The sequence below is a fragment of the Bos grunniens genome, chromosome 13 (assembly GCF_055505025.1).
Source record: "Bos grunniens cultivar Pamir isolate PY7600 chromosome 13, Bosgru_T2T1.0, whole genome shotgun sequence".
Taxonomy (NCBI): Eukaryota; Metazoa; Chordata; class Mammalia; order Artiodactyla; family Bovidae; genus Bos; species Bos grunniens.
The window spans coordinates 7988640-8014757 of record NC_141177.1 but is presented as its reverse complement, the minus strand read 5'-3'; the positions used below and the strand labels follow the sequence as shown (position 1 = coordinate 8014757).

At 44.6% G+C, this 26118-nt stretch overlaps 1 long non-coding RNA gene across 2 annotated transcripts in view; it reads right to left on the bottom strand.

Moving 5' to 3' along the window:
- Positions 1-1009: 1009 nt before the first annotated feature.
- Positions 1010-26118, bottom strand: part of LOC147360077 (uncharacterized) — a 45371-nt gene continuing 20262 nt past the window's right edge. The window contains exons 2-3 of one of the 2 annotated variants that reach the window (XR_015138947.1): positions 15247-15477; positions 1010-2308 (exon numbers count right to left, since the gene is read on the bottom strand). This is a non-coding gene — a long non-coding RNA (uncharacterized LOC147360077). Of the gene's footprint in view, positions 2309-14805; positions 15478-26118 lie in introns of those variants that run through there. The other variant, XR_015138946.1, reaches the window with a different exon arrangement.

Genomic DNA, 26118 nt, shown 5'->3' with positions numbered 1-26118 from the left:
CAAAGAGTAATCTGAGAAATTGTTTGTATCAGCAAAGAATGACTTAACTCTTGGCAAATTCTAGAAGACAGCCTCTTTTTCGATTTCTAGAGGCCTTCCAAAGAAAAGAAACAGTTTAGGTTTTGCTCTGCTCTGTGGTTGACTGGAGACTCCCACCCTCTGTAGTGTAGGGGACCCGTGGGTGAGGTCTCAGCTCCCAGGAACAGCGGGAGGGAACATTCATGGAGTGCAAGCCAGACAGTTTGGTTTCTCTGGCCACGGGGGCCTCTGAGTTGACTTCAGAGACCACCAAAGGGTGGAAGGGTCTTCAACACTGATCCCAGGATCTCGACTCTGAACTGCACCTACCAGTCGACAAGGCTGGTCTCCTCACCACTCCAATCCAACCTGCTCCCTCTCCCACCATCTTGCCTTCCCACACATGGAGCCAGCTGCCTGGGATGCCCAACCTGCCATGACTAAACAAATCTATTTCAGTTTTCAATACCCAGGTAAAGTGCTACATCCATCCCGTGGAGACTGCCCTGAACACCACAGTTCAACACAAACTTAAAAACAAATTTTTTTAAAGATTTATTTATTTGGCTATGGTGGGTCTTCTCTAGTTGCACGTGGGCTTCCTCTAGTTGCGGAGAATGGGAGCTACTTTTTGTTCCCACGTGTAGGCTTCTCACTGCGGTGCTTTCCCTTGCTGCAGGCACAGGCTTTAGGTGACCAGTGTCAGCGGCTGCCGCGCGCGGGCTCAGTAGCTGTGGCGCATGGGCTTGGTTGCTCCGCAGCAGGTGGGATCTTCCCAGACGAGGGATCGAACTGGTGTCCTTCGCGCTGCAAGGCTGATTCTTAACCACTGGACTGCCAGGGAAGCCCCCAACACAAACTTTTATTTCTTTCCCTCAGCCCGATATACTACTTCTTCATTCATTAATCTAGCAAATCATTTTAAAGCAAGCAGTTCTCAAGGCTGCTGGTCTCATGAACCCTGTAGACTCTTGAGAATGAGAGAGGACTCCAAAGAACACCTTGATTTTTACTGTATTAGAAATCAAAATCAGGAAATGTTTAGAATACACATTAATGTATGTGCAAAGAACAATAACAAGCCCAGTCTATGTTAATATCAGGCGATGACATCATCATACATCATGTGACCTCTGAAAAACTCCACTCGACACTTGTGAGACAATGAGAGGGAAAAAGGCAAATAGCATCTTATTATCATTATATCAAAACAAAAATAAGTTTTGATCTTATGGAATGGCTGAAGGTTCTGGGGGAGCCCAGGGCCCCGGAAGCACAGTTTAAGCATTAGAACACTTAGAGGCACTGAGATCTCCCTCTCCTTCCAGAAGCCTTCTTATCTTTTATCTATCATTGCCTTTTTGGTGTAACTTAAGTATTTATATTATGGGTTCTGGTAAGCATTTTTAAAAAATCAAATAGGATCAAATCAGATCAGATCAGTCACTCAGTCGTGTCCGACTCTTTGCGACCCCATGAATCGCAGCACACCAAGCCTCCCTGTCCATCACCAACTCCCGGAGTTCACTCAGACTCATGTCCATCGAGTCAGTGATGCCATCCAGCCATCTCATCCTCTGTCGTCCCCTTCTCCTCCTGCCCCCAACCCCTCCAAGCATCAGAGTCTTTTCCAATGAGTCAACTCTTCACATGAGGTAGCCAAAGTACTGGAGTTTCAGCTTTAGCATCATTCCTTCCAAAGAAATCCCAGGGCTGATCTCCTTCAGAATGGACTGGTTGGATCTCCTTGCAGTCCAAGGGACTCTCAAGAGTCTTCTCCAACACCACTGTTCAAAAGCATCAGTTCTTCGGCACTCAGCTTTCTTCACAGTCCAACTCTCACATCCATACATGACCACAGGAAAAACCATAGCCTTGACTAGACAAACCTTTGTTGGCAAAGTAATGTCTCTGCTTTTGAATATGCTATCTAGGTTGGTCATAACTTTTCTTCCAAGGAGTAAGTGTCTTTTAATTTCATGGCTGCAGTCACCATCTGTAGTGATTTTGGAGCCCCCCAAAATAAAGTCTGCCACTGTTTCCACTGTTTCCCCATCTATTTCCCATAAAGTGGTGGGACCGGATGCCATGATCTTCGTTTTCTGAATGTTGAGCTTTAAGCCAACTTTTTCACTCTCCACTTTCACTTTCATCAAGAGGCTTTTTAGTTCCTCTTCACTTTCTGCCATAAGGGTGGTGTCATCTGCATATCTGAGGTTATTGATATTTCTCCTGGCAATCTTGATTCCAGCTTGTGTTTCTTCCAGTCCAGCGTTTCTCATGATGTACTCTGCATGTAAGTTAAATAAACAGGGTGACAATATAGGATAGGAAAGGGAAAAAAAGGGACAGGAAGGAAATATTAGTGTGTAAAAATGGATAAAAGTGACAGTTTTCATTACTTCCCATGAGGCTGTGTATCTGAAATGAATGAGAACCATAAAATCAACCAAGAGTAGGATACATGTGTGTATATTCTAGGTACTTTGTTATGCATTGTTCTAGATACAGCCAAGACTGCATTCAGATATCGATATATCTATACAGATTGAGATAAGAACGGGAATACAGATATGGTGATGAATGTGGGTTTATACTTGTTACCATCAGTGGGTGATTGTAAAACCTTGAAAACTAGTCTACAACAAGACCTCTTGTTCCTCAGTGTAAGGCAGTGTTTAGCAAAGTGTGGGGGCCTTTAACCGTGGTGGTGTGGGAAATGATGTTTTGGTTGCAAACTGCATGTGAGTATGCCATGGAACACTTTATCACATAGTGGGATTTGCTGGGCAAGAGTGCTGGAGTGGGTTGCCATTGCTTTCTCCATGTGATAGTGTTAATAATCCCTGTCCAATTATCTTTCAACTATTCTATTACATTCAGGAGAAAGTCTCACTTGAAGGTGAGGATACATCTAACACAGATGCTCTCGTGCATGTATGTTCAGTTGGGTCCAAGTATAATCTACGGAGAGAGGAGCCTGATGGGCTACAGTCCATGGGGTCACAAAGAGTCCTCTGTCCATGAGATTATCCCAACAAGAATACTGGAGTGGATTGTCATTTCCTCCGTCAGGGGATCTTCCCGACCCAGGGATAGAACCTACCTCTCCTGTGTCTCCTGCATTGACAGGCAGAATCTTTAGCTCTGCCCCACCTGGGAAGCCCCACTTTCAACACTAACACATAATCTCCCTTCATAATTGAGGCAGCTTCAGGTTCAGAGTTCTCAGCGCATCACAGCATCTAGCTGAGATTGAACAACATTGTTTTGGTTTCATTAAAAAATAAGTATATGTAAGTACATACACATAAAGTATTAGAGTTACTGTCTGTGTTATAGTGATGCTGGTTTTCCATTCTGAGATGTAACATTTCATATTTAAATAAACTTATTGCTGTAATAAAATGAATTGATTTAAATAGCTTTAAGAAAGTAATGGGCGGGTCATGGTGGAGAAGTCTGACAGAATGTGGTCCACTGGAGAAGGGAATGGCAAATCACTTCAGTATTCTTGCCTTGAGAACCCCATAACAGTATGAAAAGGCAAAATGATAGGATACTGAAAGAGGAACTCCCCAGGTCTGTAGGTGCCCAATATGCTACTGGAGATCAGTGGAGAAATAACTTCAGAAAGAATGAAGGGATGGAGCCAAAGCAAAAACAATACCCAGTTGTGGATGTGACTGGTGATAGAAGCAAGGTCCGATGCTATAAAGAGCAATATTGCATAGGAACCTGGAATGTTAGGTCCATGAATCAAGGCAAATTGGAAGTGGTCAAACAGGAGATGGCAAGAGTGAATGTCGACATTCTAGGAATTAACAAACTAAAATGGACTGGAATGGGTGAATTTAACTCAGATGACCATTATATCTACTACTGAGGGCAGAAATCCCTCAGAAGAAATGGAGTAGCCATCATGGTCAACAAAAGAGTCCAAAATGCAGTACTTGGATGCAATCTCAAAAACGACAGAATGATTTCTGTTCGTTTCCAAGGCAAACCATTCAATATCACAGTAATCCAAGTTTATGCCCCAAACAGTAATGCTGAAGAAGCTGAAGTTGAACGGTTCTATGAAGACCTACAAGACCTTTTAGAACTAACACCCCAAAAAGATGTCCTTTTCATTATAGGGGACTAGAATGCAAAAGTAGGATGTCAAGAAACACCTGGAGTAACAGGCAAATTTGGCCTTGGAACATGGAATGAAGCAGGGCAAAGGCTAATAGAGTTTTGCCAAGAGAACACACTGGTCATAGCAAACACCCTCTTCCAACAACACGAGAGAAGATTCTACACATGGACATCACCAGGTGGTCAACACAGAAATCAGATTGATTATATTCTTTGCAGCCAAAGATGGAGAAGCTCTATACAGTCAGCAAAAACAAGACCGGGAGCTGACTGTGGCTCAGATCATGAGCTCCTTATTGCCAAATTCAGACTTAAATTGAAGAAAATAGGGAAAACCACTAGACCATTCAAGTATGATCTAAATCAAATCCCTTGTGAATATACGGTGGAAGTGAGAAATAGATTTAAGGGCCTAGATCTGATAGATAGAGTGCCTGATGAACTATGGAGTGAGGTTCATGACATTGTACAGGAGACAGGGATCAAGACCATCTCCATGGAAAAGAAATGCAAAAAAGCAAAATGGCTGTCTGGGGAGGCCTTACAAATAGCTGTGAAAAGAAGAGAAGCAAAAAGCAAAGGAGAAAAGGAAAGATATAAGCATCTGAATGCAGAGTTCCAAAGAATAGCAAGAAGAGATAAGAAAGCCTTCCTCAGTGATCAATGCAAAGAAATAGAGGAAAACAACAGAATGGGAAAGACTAGAGATCTCTTCAAGAAAATCAGAGATACCAAAGGAACATTTCATGCAAAGGTGGGCTCGATAAAGGACAGAAATGGTATGGACCTAACAGAAGCAGAAGATATTAAGAAGAGATGGCAAGAATACACAGAAGAACTGTACAAAAAAGATCTTCACCACCCAGATAATCACGATGGTGTGATCACTGACCTAGAGCCAGACATCCTGGAATGTGAAGTCAGTGGGCCTTAGAAAGCATCACTACGAACAAAGCTAGTGGAGGTTATGGAATTCCAGTTGAGCTATTTCAAATCCTGAAAGATGATGCTGTGAAAGTGCTGAACTCAATATGCCAGCAAATTTGGAAAACTTAGCAGTGGCCACAGGACTGGAAAAGGTAGTTTTCATTCCAATCCCAAAGAAAGGCAATGCCAAAGAATGCTCAAACTACTACACAATTGCACTCATCTCATTCATGCTAGTAAAGTAATGCTCAAAATTCTCCAAGCCGGGCTTCAGCAATACATGAACTGTGAACTTCCAGATGTTCAAGCTGGTTTTAGAAAAGGCAGAGGAACCAGAGATCAAATTGCCAACATCCGCTGGATCATGGAAAAAGCAAGAGAGTTCCAGAAAAACATCTATTTCTGCTTTATTGACTATGCCAAGGCCTTTGGCTGTGTGGATCACAAAAAACTGTGGGAAATTCTGAAAGAGATGGGAATACCAGACCACCTGATCTGCCTCTTGAGAAACCTATATGCAGGTCAGGAAGCAACAGTTAGAACTGGACATGGAACAACAGACTGGTTCCAAATAGGAAAAGGAGTACGTCAAGGCTGTATATTGTCACCCTCCTTATTTAACTTCTATACAGAGTACATCATGAGAAACACTGGGCTGGATGAAGTACAAGCTGGAATCAAGATTGCTGGGAGAAATATCAATAACCTCAGATATGCAGATGACACCACCCTTATGGCAGAAAGTGAAGAGGAACTAAAAAGCCTCTTGATGAAAGTGAAAGAGGAGAGTGAAAATGTTGGCTTAAAGCTCAACATTCAGAAAACTAAGATCATGGCATCTGGTCCCATCACTTCATGGGAAATAGATGGGGAAGCGGTGGAAATAGTGTCAGACTTTATCTTTTTGGGCTCCAAAATCACTGCAGATGGTGATTGCAGCCATGAAATTAAAAGACGCTTACTCCTTGGAAGAAAAGTTATGACCAACCTAGATAGCATATTGAAAAGCAGAGACATTACTTTGCCAACAAAGGTCCATTTAGTCAAGGCTATGATTTTTCCAGTGGTCATGTATGGATGTGAGAGTTGGACTGTGAAGAAGGCTGAGCACCGAAGAACTGATGCTTTTGAACTGTGGTGTTGGCGAAGACTCTTGAGAGTCCCTTGGACTGCAAGGAGATCCAACCAGTCCATTCTGAAGGAGATCAGCCCTGGGATTTCTTTAAAAGGAATGATGCTAAAGCTGAAACTCCAATACTTTGGCCACCTCATGCGAAGAGTTGACTCATTGGAAAAGACTCTGATGATGGGAGGGATTGGGGGCAGGAGGAAAAGGGGACGACAGAGGATGAGATGGCTGGATGGCATCACTGACTCGATGCACATAAGTTTGTGTGAACTCCGACAGATGGTGATGGACAGGGAGGCCTGGCGTGCTGCGATTCATGGGGTCTCAAAGAGTCGGACATGACTGAGTGACTGAACTGAACTGAACTGAAGAAAGTAATGTTGCAGGTGGTGTGCATATCTGGTGAAAAGTGTGAGATGAAGGTGGCTACTGAGTGGTTGAAGTTCCAGAAATACTCAACGACTTGGAAAGAGCACCTGATGGAGTTAGACATATGTGAGTTCAAATTCTGACTCCGCCATTGGCTTTGTGATCCAGCCAGTCTGGGATGCATTAGTCCTTTGGGCTCTGGAAGTTTTCAAGGATCAAAGACATCCCAGGGTGAATTAAGAAGACTTCAGGTGAGAGAAACATCCTTGTAATGAATTCTGTGCTACACTGTGTGCTAAATAAACAATCCATGGGCATTATCTCACTTCAGACTCACAGCTACCTTGATACAAGGATGTTAGTTCTACAGCTGAGAAGAGAAAGGCAGAGGAAGTGCAATGATCTGCCTAAGGTCACACGGCTGGAAAGCGCAGGAGCAGGTACTTGAACTCAAGCGCATCTAGTGCAGTGTCTACTGGGGTCCTAGAAAGCTTGCCCAACGTCTTGGATTCAGTTCCAGAAGCAGGAGTGGCCATCTGGTCAGGGTCCCCTCTAATCACCCTCCTCTTTCTGCCTCTTCTCTACAGATGCTACTACGGAACATGGTGGGGAAAGTCGAGATCATTTTAATTTCTTCTGCTATAGCCATAATTTATTTTTACTTGCTTTGTAATTTACATCTGGGGAAAAAAAAGCAGGCCTTTTATTTTCCCCTAGGTCTAAGAGGCTACGATCAATGAAGTCATTGTCATTGAGTTAAACATTAAGAGGCTGGTTTGTCAATTCAAACTCAAGGTTACATTAAAAAAACATTTAGTTGAATTTTATGAGGGCAAGAATATGCATAAATCTGATAGAAAAGATTTCTTCCCACCCACCCTCCTTATATTTACATTTTTGAAGTCTTCAAGGTCTGACTTACAACAACAGCTTTCACCTTTATTTAGACAACCAACTGTCATGGCTGGTTCAAGGCTTTGTATTTTGAAGGACTTGCATTCATAGTTCAGAGTTTCTATTACAAGTGAATGGCTTCTGATTGGAGGTTTAATTTTATTCAAAATTACATAAGAGAATTTTGGAATCATCGTTGTGATTCCTTTCAACAAACCAATGATCTTAGTTTCAAATTTGAATACCCTCATCCCCGGGCATAACTTTTTCATCAGGTCATCTTACGGGGGCGGGGTGGGGGAGCATTCAGGCATAGGTAACAGCAAGCACCAAGATCTTGAGATGAGAGTGACCCCCCCAGTTTCCAAGGAGAAGCTTCAGGGTCTCCAGAGTCAAGGGAATGGGATCAGATGGGATCGGAGAGGTGACGGGAGTCGGAAAGTAGAGACCATTCAGGGTCTGTGCTCCATAGAAGGACTTTACCCCTCCTACCCCAGTGCCTCAGTGGTAAAAGAATCCACCTGCCGAGGTAGGAGATGCGGCTTTGATCCCTGGATCAAGAAGATCCCCTGGAGAAGGAAATGGCAACTCACTCCAGTATTCTTGCCAGTCCCATGGACAGAGGAGCCTGATGGGCTATATTCCTTGGGGTCACAAATAGTTGGACAAGACTGACCACATCCACACCTATTTTCAGGTAAGGACTTCGGCTTTACTCTGCATAGGATGGGAAGCAATTGAAGGGTTCTGTGCAGAGAAACAGGATGTTCTGTTTTAGGTTTCAATAGGACCACTCAGGAAATTGTAATGATACTAGGTCTTGGGAGGACTAGCTGAGGATTCTATACAATAAGCCGCGCAAGAGATGATGTTGGCCCGGGTGAGACCAGGAGTTTGTTCGGGCCACGAAGTTTGAAATGCCCACTAGACATACAATAGCAGATGTTGATGAGACAGCAGGGGACTGAGTCTAGAATGCAAGGGAAAGGCTGGGCTGGAGGTAAAACAGAGGGAGCTGTCACCACGAAGACTCTGTTTGAAGCCCAAAAGTGTTTACCAAATGACTGAAGGCTGTCGAGGAAAGAAATTTCCATTGAAAAGGAAATTTGAGTGCTAAAAAGCTAGAGCATCTCAAGAAATTGGGGAGTGTTCTCTGCCCAGACAGAGAAAGTAGAACCCACAAAATATCACCCAGCTGGGACCCCAGCCTGAGGGTAGAGGCTGCACAGTGGCATGGCTAGGGACTGAGTGCTTCTGTCCCCCCAAAATTCTTAGGTTGACATCCTAGTCCCTGTGGTGATGGTATTAGGACGTGGGCCTTTGAGGGTGGGTTGGGATTAGTGCCCTCATAAACAAGGCCCTACAAAGCTCCCTTGCCCCTTCTGCCACGTGAGGTCACGTCAAAAGGGCACCGGCTGTGAACCAGGAAGCCGGTCATCACCAGACATGGCATCTGCTGGCGCCATAATCTTGGAACTGCCCACCTCCAGGACTGTGAGAAATAAATTTCTGTTGTTTATAAGCTGCTGGGTTCCTGGTATTTTGTTAGAGCCGCCCGAACAGACTAACACAGATACCCAAGCCAGGGCAAACCACGAGGCCTGGTTACAAAATGACAGCAGACGTGTTGTAACTGAATCACAGGCCACTGTCTCTCCTCTGAAGTATTTTCCCTGAGACTCTGCCTGCTTCTGGCTTTCCCATCCCTCTCGTGGTTCATTGTTTAATAGCTACAGATTCCTCCATTCCGGTTCGCACAGCCCTTGACAATGTGACTGCTGCTTCTCCCATCGTGTCCGGCTCTTGCGACCCCATGGACTATAGCCCTCCAGGCTCCTCTGTCCAGGGGATTTTCCAGCAAGAATACTGGAGTGGGTCATCATTTCCTTCTCCAGGGACTCTGGACCAGGGATCAAACCCCAGAATCCTGCCTTGCAGGTGGTCTCCTGTACTGCAGGTGGATTCCTTACCAAATGAGCCACCAGGGAGGTGAGGTCTATTTCTCCACCCCTGTGAATCTGAGCTTGACTTTGTGACTTGGTTTAACCAACATGATGTGGGGTTCCAGAACATGTTCTTAAGAGACCTTGACGCTTCTGCCTTCACCTTCTTGGAACCTTGAGACCACCACGTAAGGTGGTGTGTCTAAACCTCCTGGGGGATGAGACCCTCTGTGGAAGAGGAGCAAGGTGTCCCAGACAACAGCCAGCGAGACAGAGGAGGGCGTCTATTTACAGCCCTTTCGGCCTCAACCTATCTCCCAGCTCTGCAGACACATTGGTGAGCCCTGGCCAATCAGGAGAGAGACTGCTCATCCAAGCAGAACCACAAGATGTCACATCCAGAGTCACCCAGCCTATCAGCAGCAAAATCTGTGTTCCCAATGACTTTGCCTGCGTTTTCTCCTTCTATGAGTACACACAGCCCCGAGCTACAGTGAAACAGGCTAAGAAGAACGTATCTGAAAAATGCTTTTTAAGCGGCCTCACCATCCCCGTCTCTCTTCCTGACTCGCGGCCCTGCTCCCAGATTATCCTTGGAAAACTCAAAATGTCTAAGACGATAAAAGTTTCCAAACTTCCCCAGCCGACAGGACTTTGATCTCAGTGTTTCCCACATTTTGCAATGATTTGCCTTTTGAGACGCCCCGAATTCTCTCGCCTGACCAGTTAGCAAGAGCCAGACCATCTCTCAGGAGGGCTGATGTTAGCCCGAGAAAAGAAAACATCACTGTGTATTTCGCAAATACCATTCAAATTCAAATGTCCCAATTTTTGTTTCAGTTTATTTAAATAATGCAATCAATTAACTTCTTAATTTGAATTTTTAATTTATTACTAGAGCAAATTTAAGCCTCTCCACCCCTCAGAGAGAGAGAAAAAAAAAACCCACATCTTAATCCATTTGCTTCCACCACCCATGTATTGCATTTGTAGGGGAACAATATAGTTACAGTTCCATGGTTCCCTTTTTTTGTTATTATTTAGTTGCTAAGGGACCCAGGGAAGCCCAGTTTCCTTTTTTTACACTTGATAGAATATTGTATGGGCTTTCCTGGTTGCTCAGACAGTGAAGAATCTGCCTGCAATGGAGGAGACCTGGGTTCCATCCCTGGGTCGGGAAGATCCCCTGGAGAAGGGAATACCCGCTCCAGTATTCTTGCCTGGAGAATTTCATGGACCGAGGAGCTTGGTGGGCTACAGTCCCTGGAGTTGCAAAGAGCTGGACACAACTGAGTGACTAAGACTCACTTCCCAGGGATCAGCAAACTTTCCTCTGTAAAGGGCCTAATAAATCTTTTAGGCTTCGCAGACCAGATGGTCTCTGTTGCAATGACTTGAGTCTGCCACTGTGATCACAAAAACAGTCACAAGCAATCCATCAGGGAATGGGTGTGGCTGTGTTCCAATGAAAACGGTTCGCAAAAACAGGTGGCCCGCGGGCCACAGTGTGCAGACTTCCTGTATATGCTTTTAAGTATGAGATGCAGTGGCATGGTAAGGAGCTGAGGCTGAGAGTTTAGTACCAAACCTGTGTTTCAGTTTGATCTGTTCCAATACAAGTTATAGAAATCTGATTGCACAAATCATATAACCGCTCTCTGCCCCAATTTCTTCATCTGTATAATGGGAGCAGTATGACTAGATCCCACGTCAACAGTATTAAATGGGCTAAAGTGTGTCGCTAGCTCAGGCCCTTCACTGGACGTGGCAGCACCAGCAGAAACAGTAGCTGCCATGATGACTTGTTACCTTGAGCCAGGCTTTTTGTTTGTCTTCCATCCGTCTGCACGTTAGTCCATTGAGTAAATATACTCTAATCTTTTTCATTATTTCTCCCAGACTGTCTACTTTAAAAATCATTCAACGCCTTTGAAGAGTGAAGGATGAAGGGGAGAAACTGATTTGAATTTGGGACCACATGTCTGAGTAACTCTGTGTGTTTGACGGGTGGTGGTGTTTAAAGACATCATCAACAGTGAAACATTAGTGCCCAGGAAGACTTTTCTTCCCCTCCCCCTATCAAGGACATGTCTACTAAAAAACGTGACTGCATTACAGAATTCATTGAGTGTGAGTTGGGTTAGATAGGCTCTTCATTGAAAGTAAGAGAAACTTAAATTCCTGATGGTCCAGGGAAGTCCGTCAGTGGGGTTCTTCTAAACCAAACAAAGGAATTTGTTATAAGGAATCAGGGATGTTCTATGGATTCCAAAGCCCAAACATGCAGGCCACATCAGCAATCCAAGATGAGAATGGAAAGATATTGGGGCCAAGATAAGGGCATCTCTTCCTCTGGGGCAATATGGTATCTCCTCCCTGCAATGACTGCCGAAAAAGGTACACCTGGATAGTGTCCTTTAAATCTCGTTCTGTGTGCAGCCTCCTTCACTGGATCCAAGACTACAGAGTTATTATTATCAGGTGGGGGCAAGGAATGACAGCGAGAATAAGAGAAAAGGTGTCTGTGTCTTAACTTCCCACCATGGTTTTGGGCCAGGAGACCTACATCAAACAGGTTAGGGGGAGCCTGAGATAAGAGGGGCTCCTGCCTCAATTTTTCATGTAAGACTGAAAATGGATCCTCTCTCTGGCTTCCTCTGGCTGACTTGTCTACACCCAGGGATGTCACATTGGAAGTGAACTTGGAGCAGCAAGTTGGTGAGGCCAAGGACAACCTTGGCTTTCTGCTTTGCCCTGTTATTCTTGGTTCCCAACATAAGTAAGGGTGAGACCTGGCGTTCCCTGTGGCTTAGAAGTTGGGACTCAGAAGGCAGCTAAGTCAAAATTTAGCACATGGATCATGGTACCTAGGGTGGTGAAGGCAGCACGGCTCGCTGCAGAGGCTGGGATGGAAGGTGGACTGCCTGGGCATGATAAAATTATGGGGGCGCAGTTCACGGTGGGAGATGGGGGTAAAAGGGAGGCACTGCGGCCATGTGCAGGGGGAGAGCATTGGCTCAAAGAATCCCAAAGTGAAGGAGAAAACAAGTTAATAGTGAGGTTCTGGCCGAGTTGAGGAAGAACAGATATCCTGTTCCATCAGCCATCAGCTTTCACTGTGGAGGCCCCAGGACCTCCAGGGAGTCACAACAGCAGGCTGTGGATGCAAGGACATCTTCCCTTTGGACCACCCACACTCACACTGCCTCTGAGCACCTGGAGATCATCTCAGCAGGATAGACACAGAAATAGGGGACCTGGGACTAAAATAGTACAATTTAAATACATGTAATAGGAAAACAAAATTTGTTAATGCCCCTCACACCTCAACAGTAGAGGTCTTCCTCTATTTGAAGATCAGTTTTCAGGGACTTGGAAGAGCGAAATGGTTGATGGGAACATAAAGATTTACCTAGCATTTCCATGTTTGTATTGAACATTGATAGAACTGGGTGGAGGCAGACGGAGGTGGGAGTGAGGATTGGGTGTGAGCAGAAAGGGGAGTCCGTTGCACTGTTGACAGAAATATGGAAATTCATAAGAATCGTTCATTGTACAAATTACAAGGTGTATCCCATCCATGATGTGTGCTGAGCTTAGTCTCTTAGTCATGTCTGACTCTTTGAGGCCCCATGGACTGTAGCCCGCCAGGCTGCTCTGTCCTTGGGGATTCTCCAGGCAAGAATGCTGGAGTGGGTTGCCATGATTTCCTCCAGGGGATCTTCCCCACCCAGGGATAGAACCCAGGTCTCCCATATTGCAGGTGGATTCTTGACTGAGCCATCACGGAAGCCCATCCTTGACAGTAGTTCTTATTACAAGCATGATGTTCTTGTTTAGTTACTAAGTCATGTCCAACTCTCTCGGAACCCCATGAACTGTAGCCTACCAGGCTCCTCTGTGTATGGGATTTCCCAGGCAAGAATACTGGAGTGGGTTGTCACTTCCTTCTCCAGGTAATCTTCCTGACCCAGGGATGGAACCCATGTCTCCTGCATTGCAGGCGGGTTCTTTACCACCGAGCCACCAGGGAAGCCCCATCTCAAGCATACGACTAGGTAATAAAGAAAACAAAATATAAAAAAAAGAAAAAAGGGACCTGAGTAGCTCAACAGCTGAGCATTACCTAGATAAAGTATTTGAATCACTAGATTAGACTCTTTTTTATAGGATAGCTTCTAAAAATTTTTTTCTTTAATGTAATATTTAAGAGGTCAGCAAAGTTTTTCTACAAAGGGCTAGAGTATAAATATTTCATTTTCCAAGTTATACGGTCTCCACCATGAATACTCTATTCTGCTGTTGTACTCAGCAAACAGCCTTAGGCAGTTGTAAACAAATGGACATGGCCACATTCCAACAAGACTTTATGGACACTGAAATTTAAATTTCATATAATTTTCAAGGGTCATGAAATAGTCTTTTCATTTTTTTTAACCATTTCAAAACCACAAAAACCATACCTAGCTTGAAAGTCTTAGAGAAACCACAAAAAGTTATATATAAAATATGTTATAAAATACAAGAATAAATGAAAAACCTGTGAACTCGGCATCCAACTCAACTCTCAAAATATTACTCACACCATCGACTCTCTACTCCCTTCTCCCATCACCCTGCCTCCCTCTACCCTGCCCCAAGGGGACCACATTCTCAGTTTTGTGCTTACCTTCCAGTTTTTTCTTTCACAGTTTTATCAAATATGTATGTTTCCCCAAGCAACATGTGTAAAAACTTCGCTTGTGGGGGAGCTTTCTAAAAATAATATTATATTGTCTATAATTTAAAGGGACTGGCTTTTCAGATGTGACATTTTATTGCTAAGATTTATCCGTGTTGTTCCATGCAGCTGTGGTTCCCTCATTCTCACTACACCAGGGGTCCCCAACCTCTGCGCTCCATTGCCTGATGACCTGAGGTGGAGTTGATGTAATAATAATAGAAATCAAGTGCACACTAAATGGAATGCGCTTGAATCATCCTAAAAACATCTCGTCCGCGGAAAAATTGTCTTCCACAAAAGCGGTCCCTGGTGCCAAAAAGATTGGGGACCACTGCACTAAATAACATTTTAACCAAATAGAGATGAGAGTAAGTTTCTTTCCATGCAAGAGGGCTCATGAGAAACCAATCAGAAAATAAAATCGCCCTGTATATCCACCACCTAGACGTGTCAGCGTTGTTTCCTCCTTCACTCACTGCTATTTTTTTCTTTCCAGCAGGCATATGAGCAAACATGGCCACCTCCAAACCTCCAGCTCCTATATCCTCACTCCTGACCTTCGTGGAGGAGGCTGCCCTGTACGTTGAGGGATGTTTAGCAGCATCCCTGGCCTCCACCCGCTAGATGGCAGTAGCAGCCCCAAGTTGTGGCAACCAAAAAATGCGTCCAGGCAATGCCATAGAGGACAGTGTCAACCCAGGTGAGACCTGCTGCACAGCACACGCACAAGGACTTGTTTTAAACTTGAGTAATAGCAGAGACCCACTCAGGGTTTGAGTGTCACATGTTCTGATTCTCCGGAGGACAAATCTGACTGTTCAGCCTGAAACTGGAGAGGCAACAGTGGCCAAAGATGGCACGGGGGTTGGGGGAAGTCACGTGGTAAACACTTGGCCTCGGGGACTTGGCCACAGGTCACTGGGGGCTGTTCTCCATGAATAGGATCGTGGGCTAGGTTAGATAACCTCTAAGGTGTGGATTACACCAGTTCATTTTATCAGTAAGTATTCAATCTCGTATTTCGCCGACGGAATTTAATGCAGGGAATTGATTATGAAGGTGTTGGAAGGGCTGGAGGAATGAGATGGAGGATGTGAGGTTACCGGAGTCCACAGGCGTGGTGCCGCTGAGTCTGCTGCTGATGGGAACGAACTGCCTGGGTAGGGTCAGAAGCCGCGTGTCACTCTGCCGCCTCTGTCACCGGTCAAAGGAATCACCAGGAGCAGGGGAAATGGCCTCTTCCCTCTCCCACCTTCTATTAACTCCACGGTGCCGCCAGAACCACAGGAAGCCAGCTAACGAGGTGGGACGTGTAGTTTGCAGCTTTCTAGTCCCTGCAGTGGAGGAGAAAGGGGAGTGTGGGCACGTGGAGCTGGGAGTCAACCTACTTTGCCTACTCACACTGCCCAGCCTGCGGCATGCTAGTTCCCCAACCAGGGATCAAACCCACGCCTCCTGCACTGGAAGTGTGGAGTCTTAACCGCTGGACCTCCAGGGAGGTCCCGAATTCCTAGGAATTCTTGAAGCTGTTGTTTATTTCATTTTTAGGAATTACTGCAAATCTTTGATGTGCTCAGTTCAGTTCAGTTCAGTCGCTCAGTCGTGTCCAACTCTTTGCGACCCCATGATGTGCTCACGTGCTCATAAATGCTGCAAAATAGAAGTCTCTTGGGCTCCCCGGTGGCTCAGTGGTGAAAAATCCGCCTGCAATGCAGGAGCCACAGGAGATGTGGATTCTATTCCTGGGTCAGGGATAGAACCCCTGGAGGAGGGCATGGCAACCCATGGTTCTATCCCTGGGTCAGGGATAGATCCCCTGGAGGATGGCATGGAAACCCATTCCAGTATTCTTGCTTGGAGAATCTCATGGACAGAGGAGCCTGGAGGAGCCTGGAATCCATGGGGTCGCAACAAGTCAGACATGACTGAAATGACTTAGCAGGCACACGGGAAGCTCTTAGGGTTCCATATATATATGTATATATCTGGCCAGGCACAGGTGCTGTTCCACCTTCATAGTGTGATCACATCTACCCTAATTAAGTGGACAGATTTGGAGATGAGTGGATAGGTTCCCAAGGAGGCTGAAATGCTATTACCAGAAGAGGGAATTATGCTGGGTCAGCCAAAAAATAAAAAAATAAATTACATTCTGAGGGAAGGAGGAAGCAAAGGAGAGTTCCAGGCAGAGGCTGTGAAGATCAAAGAAAACCTGTGATGCTTCAGAGGACCCCAAGGAATGCTCAGGACTCAAGGTCCTACATCAGAGCTGGCAACGTGAGAGATGAGTCTGGGAGGCCAGGCCACAGGGCGTCTCAGCCACCTGAGGGTTTCGCCTTGATCCCAGAGGCAGTGAGAAGCCACTGTATGACTGAAGAAGGAGACTGAAAATTCTGAATTGCCTTCACATTTGATGAGTTAACAGTTTTGCAGAGAGCGGGGTGAGAGGGAAGAAGCACTGCTCTCAATATCAGATCTTGAAAACAACCCTATTAAAGCAATTGGGCAATCACGTTTTCCAGCGGAACCCATGTGGGTGACATGTGTTCCTCCAATGGGTATGACAACCCGGAGATGCTTTTGAAGGGCACGATGGCCCTCTGACCCTCATGCTGTTTGCTGTGATTCACTCCAGTGATTTCATTCCTCAGCTGAAAGAAGAGGGTGCTTGCACAGGGGCTACAGCACGCCCTGCCCTGCAACTTTTAAAAAGGTGCTTCTTGTATCAAACAGCACAGGTGCTTCCAGAAAATGGTTAGAGTTAACCCTTCAGAAGCCTCAGTCATCGCCCTGCAGGTGGGCCATGACCATCCTCCACGGGAGGACAAATCCCACCTTTGAAACAACCATATGGGGCAAGTTTCGCTCCTAAGACAGTGTCTGCATGTCTGTTTCTACGCGTAGTTAAATTGCATGGAAAGTACAACTGGGTTTGTCCCCGGTTTTCCCATTAGGGATAATATAAAGTGGAGGCGGAAGTTAATTGAGTTCCGAGTTGACTGTGTAATGTCGGGGAATTGGGACTCTGGCAAGCTGGTCGTGTGTAACATGTGTTCTTGGGGGTAGCATGTTCACACGACCTCCCTAGGGGAGGAGAAGTTTTCTTTCACCAGGAGTGCAACCTTCAGAAAACAGGCTTCTGGAGTTCCAAAGGGGCTTTCACCTACATTACAGGATAAAGGTCTCATTTTGCTTAGAGAGACTTTCTTGCAATGGGGCATGTTCATGATATTCAAGAAAAGGTAATAAAAACCCCCTGCCTTTCAACAAGAGCCATAAAGTCCAAGTGGTTAAGAGCTGGGACCCTGGAGCCAGACTGCCAGAACACTCACAAGTTGAGAGACGTGGCACTGATCACTTAACCTTTGGGGCCTCGATTTTCTTATCTGTAAAATGGAGTAGTCAATTGCACCTCCCCTATAAAACCACAATGAGGATTAAACAAGTTAATCTCTGTTAAGTGCTTAGAGCATTGGCTGGCTATTTAATTGTTTGCTGTTAGTAATGAGCACTTCTGTGCTAGGACATGGCACTGAGTTCTTTAAGTGTCTTGTTTCATTATAAAAAAGAGAGAGAAAGTCTTCATGAAAGCAAAAGTGGGTTTGCGTGCAAGTTAGGTTGCTTCAGTCATGTCCAACTCTTTGTGACCCAGTGAACTGTAGCCCAGCAGGCTCCTCTGTCCGTGGAATTCTCCAGTCAAGAACACTAGCGTAGGTTGCCGTGCCCTCCTCCAGGGGATCTTAAGAACCTAGGGACTGAATCCCGTGTCTCTTGCATCTCCTGAATGGCAGGTGGGTTCCTTACCACTAGTGCCACCTGGGAAGCCCCGAAATGGGTTTACCTTGAGGCTATTAAAGTTAAAAGAAGACCTCTGGGAAAGCTCATAACAGCATGTATGGTAACACTGGCAAAAGTCAGACCTGCTTATGCCCTTAAGTTATATAATCTTCAGGCTCCAGAACACCACTTCCTTCCCTGGAGGTAGGGAGTCTTATTCCCATTTCACAGAGGAGAAAACAGGTTCAGAGAAGTAAGATGACTTGTCCAAAGTCGCCAGAGAGGAGTGGAGCTGAGATGCCAGCCCAAGTCTGTCCAGTGTCTACGGGATCCCACTGCCTGCTCTGGGAGCGGACAGACAATTGCAGGTTCCCGCCAGCCAGAACCTACTTCTCATCTCTCCTACCTGAGTCCTGCCCAAGTGGCCATCTAGAGCTTAGCCCCCATAAGCACAATTTAAACACAAACATTTTCTGGATGAATGAATGAGTGATTTTCTAACCTTCCCTCCCAGATCCAGTCCAAGGACCATGACTTCTCTTCCCCCACTGCATATGTCTTAGGGGCCCCAGCACTGTTGTTAATCAGGTGGGACCTTATCCCTGGCCTAGGACAGGGCGCAGGAGTAACCCAAGCTAGGGCAACAGGGGGCTTCCTCTCTGGAATGTGAGCTCAGAGTGACTAAAAGACACAGAGGAATTAACTCCTGCCTCCTACAGCATCCTTGGTCCTGTCCGTTCCTTTCCCCTCTTCTGAAGTCTTTCCAAAAATTCCATGACCTCCTGATAGCCTCACCGTAAAGTCTCTTTTACTCAAGGTTGATGAGAGCAGGGTGCCAAGATTCACAATCAAGAGCTGCAGTCAAAATTAATTAATTAATTATGAATTTAGGGGGAGGGGGAACAAAATTTGCCCTGTAACAATTGGTTTTATAATTTAATTTTTGTATTAAGTTTTAGCTATACATCTTCGCATTATTTTTTAAATTGCTTTACAGGGTATATTCTCAACTTTTTATAGTCCACCTACAATTACCCTATATCACTTCATGTAAAAGGTAGAAATACTATAACTTCATAGATCCACATTCTCCCATCTTTTATGTTATAGTTGTTATCTGTATTAAGTCAACATACATTATAAACCCGAGATAGTGCTATAGTATTTGTTTAAACATAGGTATGTATTATAAAGAAATTAGAATGGAAAAAGCGAAAACATAGAATTTGGTATTCATCCAACTATTTAACATTTGTAATGGTCTTCATTCTTTTCTGAAGCATGAGATTTCCATTTGGTAGCATTTCCCTTCCACCTGAAGAAATTCCATTAACACTTCTTGCAGGCAGAACCACTGGCAAAGCAAATTCGTTTAGTTTTCTTTCATCTGATAATATCCTTCATTCTTTTTTTTTTTTTTTTTGGTAAAAGAATTTTATTATGTGGCTTAGGTAGGTCTTTGCATTCTACTAACAGAAAAGCATTTTTCCACATCTTAGTCAACCTAACGATATATTTGTGGTTTTATCTACACGGCTGCAGTATTACCCTATCGAAGAAACCTTCCTTTCATTTGTACTTTGGTGCAATTATACAGTAGATACCTCTTTCTCCAGAAAATAAAAATATTCTTGATCTAAGCTTGAAATGGAAAAAGACAATAACACCAAGTTTCTCACGCCACTTGGTAAAAGATTGTAATAGAAATGCAAACAGTGTACTGCTTAACATACAAAGATGACACGTGTGCCCCTGTTGTAGGCACTCAAAACTCTGTAGGAATGCTTCAGCACGTGGGTTTATTTTTCTGGGGTTTTCACATGTAATAGGTGGAATTGTACCATAATGAAGAATAGTCACCTTTTGCTCAAGAGACTCAAATATTAGACTCTAGCACGGGAAATATCTCTTGCGGTCATAGTAATGTACGAATGGATAGGGAAAAAAATTGCCTTGGCAAAAATTTCACCACTGACCAAACACCTGAAATGTTTTTATCACAGCTTTCATATGTTAAAAAAAAGTTTCCTGCAGAGATGAAGCATATTCATGAAATGAAGCCTAGTCGCTATCATCTGAACCACGTTCTGAGCCCCTATCCGAGGCCTCGTTGTTGGATCCCTCGGGTTCAGATTCATTTCCGGAACCTGGGCCGGAGCCCTCATTCTTGATGAATGTAGAATATTCATACTGGATACAGAATTCTGGGTTGACAATTTTTTTTCTTTCTTTCATCATTTTAATCATATGGCTTCACCCTTCTATGCTCTGTGTTTTCCCATGGAGTGTCAAACATAAATCAAATCTTTGCCCATATTTGTAATATGTTGTTTTTCTCTTGCTGTTTTCATGACTTGCTCTTCAGGTTGACTTCAGCATTCCCTTTCTCATCTCTGTTCTTCTTGGTGTTCATTGAGCATCTTAAATGGGTGAGTTTATGTCTCTCATCAAACTTGTGACATTTTCAGCATTGCATGCTTAGGTGTCCGACTCTTTGTGACCCCAAGGACTGAAGCCCACCAGGCTCCTCTGTCCATGGGATTCTCCAGGCATGGATACTGGAGTGGGTTGCCATGTCCTCCCCCAGGGGATCTTCCCAACCCAGGGATCAAACCCAGGTTTCTCACATTGCAGGCAGATTTTTTACTGTCTGAGCCACCAGCGAAGCCCATTTTCAGCATTACTTCTTCAATATTTTTTCTTATCTCATTCTTGTTCTTCTCTCCTTTTCTCTGTCTCTCCTACTCAATCAGTTTCAAAGTGGGGTCTGAATCGCCTGCAGGATGAGAGGTGGGGAAGGCTTGTACAAAATGCAGATTGTTGGTTCCTACCCCAGGCCTATTGAATCAGTCTCTGAGACTGAGACCCAGAGAAATAAGGATAAATGCCCCAGATGATATTTATTTATGCACAAAGTCTAAGAATGGCTGCACAGCATTTTCTAGGCTTCAAGGGCTGGACCACGTCTCATTTATCTTTAAGATGTTCCTTACTTGTCCTGCTGTGCCTAATTCCATGCCTTGTACCTCGAAGGTACTCAGTGTACAGGTTGACTTACATGTGATATTTGTAGAGATACGTGTGATGGCTTATTCTTCAAAATTCAAAAGACATTTCTTATGCCACTGTTTACCTCATCTTAAAGTTGAGGTGGTCGTAGTTCTACTGAGTTGATCAGAACTCTTCTGGTTTCCAGTTACAGAAACACAACCCTAACTGACTTAAACAGAACAAAGGAATTTGTTAGCCCAGGCAACTGAAAGTCCAGTGGTTGCATCAGCATCAGTCATGGCTGAACCCAGGGCACTAACAACACATCATTAGTCCCTTTTCTCTCCTTTAGGTTGGTTTGTTTATAGGCAGGTCTTTTCCCACTTTAAGACAAACACTGTTGTCAAGTTCTGGGCTCCTATGATCCTCACTTGTGAAAGTAAATGGAGCAACATTTCCCAGATATCTCCAAACAAAGGACTAGGTCTGTGGCCTGACTCAAGTCAGATACCCATTCTTGAACCAATCACAGTAGCCAGGAGATGGATGACTCTAATTGGCTCTTCTGAGTCACATGGTCAGCCCTAAAGTAGGAGAGGCAGGGCCATGAAATTGATGGCTCTCAGATGGGAAGAAGGAAAGGATGATGAGCACACAAAGGAACAGATGTCCCCTACGACTGCTGCCGCTGCTGCTGCTACTAAGTCACTTCAGTCGTGTCTGACTCTGTGCGACCCCATAGACAGCAGCCCACCAGGCTCCTCCGTCCCTGGGATTTTCCAGGCAAGAGTACTGGAGTGGGGTGTCATTGCACAGTCTCCAAATAATGGATGTGAATTCCTGTCAGTGCCTTTCACCTGAGAAACTTTAGAATCACATTTGTGAAATGGGCCCCTTCTTATTCCAGGGAGGTTACAGCAAATTCCATAAACCAGTCATTCCCAAACTTGGCTGTCAATCAACATCCCCTTGGTATGCTTCCTAAAAATACAAATGCTTAGACCCCTCTCCAGACCTAAAGAAGCAGAATCCCAGGGGGTGTGACCAGGGAGGGCATATAGTAATTGACATATAGAGGGGTAATGTTTTTTCCCAGCCAGCATATATTCCCCTTTCCTCTAGAAACTCCAGGTCTCCTTCTGAAACCACATTCTCCGAGTTTCAATCTATGCAGCTGTTGGAGGGGATGACACAAACCCAGTACTGAGAGTGACCATAAACCTGGACCTGGTCAACCAGAGAACTTGCTCCCTCTGTCCACAGAGATTGGTTCAAGGGTAGGCACTGAATGCACCCTGAGCTTGTGAACCCCAGTCCCAGAATTCTATTGGAAATCTTGTAAAACAGAAGTCCTCTCTTTCCATTGGGAGCACTAATGTGAGGGTGATGGAAACCTGCAGGGGTCAGGGTCTACCACCTGGTGAAGACCCACTGGAGAGTGAAGATTTCAGTAGGCAAAATGGAGCTGGAAAGGGAAAAAGAGGCGTCTATAGATTCTTTTCTTAAATATTTATTTAATTTATTAGGCTGTGACAAGTCTTAGTTGCAGCATGCAACTCTTTAGTTGGGGCATGCCAACTCTTAGTTGCAGCAAGGGAGATCTAGTTCCCTACCCAGGGATTGAACCCAGGCCCCCTGCATTGGGAGTGCAGAGTTGTAGCCACTGGACACCAGGGAAGTCCTGATTCTAGAGGTTCTTAAGGGAGCAGCCCAAGAATGAACCCATATGCAGAAGACCCAGAGGGCTGAGAAAATCAAAGAGAAATGAGGCCATAGTCCTGAAGCATGCTTCTGTAGCCTGCCCTATCCCTGATTTGCAGTTAGGAGAACCTCTGACCTCCCTTTAGAGCAAAGACAGTTCGAGTTGTGGTTTTTTGTTACCTGGTGGTTCAGAGCATAAAGCGTCTCCCTGTAACGCAGGAGACCCAGGTTTGATCCCTGGATCAGGAAGATCCCCTGGAGAAGGAAATGGCAACCCACTCCAGTATTCTTGCCTGGAGAATCCCATGGACAGAGTAGCCTGGTAGGCTACAGTTCAATGGGTCGCAAAGAGTCGGACACGACTGAGAGACCTCACTCACTCAAACGGAATATGCACTAAGTCCTTCATTCATGTTCCAAAGCTTGATCATTCATTCAACAGTCGTTCATTGAGTGTCTACTGTGTGCTTAGCACTAACGTAGATGCTGGGGACACAGCAGTAATCCAGTCACACAAACTCGATGGCCTCATGGAGATTCCAGCTAGGAGGGTTGACAGGCCATCAATAACACCTATTTGCATATATACATAAAGTATCACTAAAAATAGCAAATAAGAGGGAGATAAAGAAAGCAGGGAAGGAGGATCAACCATGGCAGGTTTCTGAGCAGAGGAGGGTCATAGGTTTTGTGGCCTTAGGCAAGTGGTTTCAGCTCTGTGAGCTTCATTTGCTTACGATATAAAATCAGAGTGAATCCCATTAGGTAAACATCATAGTAATAATTGTTTCAGGCAAGATCCACCCACAAATGCTAAAATCAGTGGGCAAAAGTTTACAGAGAGACAGGATTCTCACAGAGCATGAAAGTATCACCTCCAGGATATTTATTAATTACCAAAGGAAATCTTAGAACTTTACGGCAGAGAAACTCAACAGGCACAACCCTGACCAAGTGATCAAGGTTAGTTAGCATCACCAATAATAAGACATAGGGAAATCCTGTAACCCCCGATAAGATGCCATGAGAATGCAACATCACTTTTGCACTGTTCTTGCCAAAGATTCATAAGCTTAACCTAATCCGAGAAAACACCAGACTAACCCAAATGAAAAGACATAACTCACCACTACTCATCAATCAGAGGCCGTGAAAAATCAAAGAAGGTGGAGAAATTGTCACAGACTGGAGGAGACTAAGAGACAATACATCTAAATGCTATGTGGGTTCTTAGAGTGGATTTGGGAACAGAAAAAGGATGTGAGTGGGAAAAACTGGTGAAACTTGAATAAGGTCTGCAGTTGAGTTAACAGAATTGCTCCAGTGTGAATTTCCTGGGGTTGGAGATTGATACTTGTGCAACAGTAGGTAACTTGCTAACAGTGGGGGCAGCCAGATGAAGGGTATACGGGAACTCTCTGTACTATTTCTGAGGTTTTTCTGAAAGTCCCAAATTACTGCGAAACTGAAAATTAGGGCGAGTAATAATTCTTATCATAGAGATGCTATGTGGATTGAACACACATAAAGCCCGTAGTGCAGCCCTGGATAAGCACCCTATAAGTGATGGTGGCTGTGACTGCTAGCCCCTTTCCATCTGTTATCCAACCCTTGCTCACATAGCACCAGCGTGCTCATCGCTGCTTGGTGGCTTTTGCTGTCTCTTGCCCTCAGCAGTGACTTCTCTGTTTGGGATTGAGTAAACAGGACTCCTCAGATCAGTCCTAAAAACCAAGAGTTTAACCAAAAGCAAACTGTGACTCTGGCTGCCTGTATCACTCCAATTATGAAATAGAAACCAGAAGCTCCCGAGTGCTGGATGCAATACATTAACAAACAGTCCTGGCCCTGCCTCCCCCAGAAGCAGATGGTATAATTTATTTGCACAGGTCTACGAGGAGTAAGAAGAAAGCATCCACTCTCAGACAGACCTGCCAAAGTCTCCAAGGCAAAGGAGCCACTTGCGGTTTCACCCTGGATCACATTCCACCCTAAACCAGTGTTTTCCAAACTTCTGATCAGGCAAACCATTTTGAAACATCTCTCCCAGTATTGATATATTTACTCACAAATCATATACATATTCTACTCTATTAGCATATTCTCTGGTGAAGCAGATGCAAGAAAAAGGGTAAGAAGAAGTGATAAATAAAGAATATTTTGCAAACAATGATTCAATGACATTAGAAAATCTTTTTACTCTCATTAAACCATTATTACTGTTTGAATATTGAAAACAATGTGATTCAATAGCCTTTGTTCTTTTTAAATTCTTGGCTTATAATCATATGGTAGATTTTCTAATCAATTATTGATTTTAATGGCTGTCATAAATGGAAAAATAACTTCATAAAGATATGTCTTCCAACTGGAAGAAGGATTTCACTTGCTGTAGTTGCTTTCTAAAATGCTTTCCAGCCTTTTCATCCCATACACCAGTTTTGCAAAAGTTTTGGTTGAAATCTGTCTGCTTCCTTCTATCTTCCCTGAGGTTAAACTATTGTTCTTGAAAATGGATTCAAGAGCGTTGAATGTTTATGCTTTTAACCCATGAGTTTAAAATCCCCTGACATGTTAGGTTGAGATGATTTTTTTCACAATTTATTCAACATTTATTTATTTATTTATGGCTGTGCTGGATCTTCATTGCTGCATGCAGGCTTCCTCGAGTTGTGGCAAGTGGAGGCTACTCCCGAGTTGTGGTGCATGGGCTTCTCATTGCAATGGCTCTCTTGTGGAGTATGGGCTCCAGGCATGAGGGCTTTGGTAAATGTAGCACACAGGCTCAGCTGTTGCAGCTCAGGGGCTTAGTAGTTGCAGCTGGAGGGTTCTAGAGCAAGGGCTGGGTAGTTGTGGCATGCGGGCCCACGGGATCCTCCCAGACCAGGGATCAAACGTGCGACCCCTGCCCTGGCAGGTGGACTCCCAACCACTGCACCACCAGAGAAGCCCTAGGTTGTTTTGCTTCGTTATACACAATGGGATGATTTTAAGTTATATTAGAAAATGCCATTTCCAAGTTTTTACATTGTGTACAGTTTTGAGCATTTATATAGGTAATTTACATAATGTTGAACCATGTGAAAATATCAACAGTAATCCCTGAACAAGAATCTTTCCAAGCATTTGTTTTCAAAATAATCTCTCTGTAGTCCAGTTTTCTTTTGAAAAGCAATCCTTTTGTCTCTCATTTTTAAGTGCCACCGTCACCCTGAAGGCCCTGAATAAGTGTGTGGCTGACCCAATGCCTGGAGTAGGAGGAACATGAACTCTGCCCTCTTCCTCTGCTTGCGTGAGTCTCGCCATCTTCTCCCCAAGGCATCTCTTCAGCCACTTGGTGGCTGCATGCCTTTTGGGAAAGGTTGGTTCAAGTACAACTAGAGTGGCCACAGAGCCCCCATCTGGTCCTCCTCCAGCTGTGTCCTCTCCCTGGGGGAGGAGTCAGTGAGGTGAAGGGGATGCGCCCACCCAGAATCCACACACCATCTCCCAGACCACCCACTCTG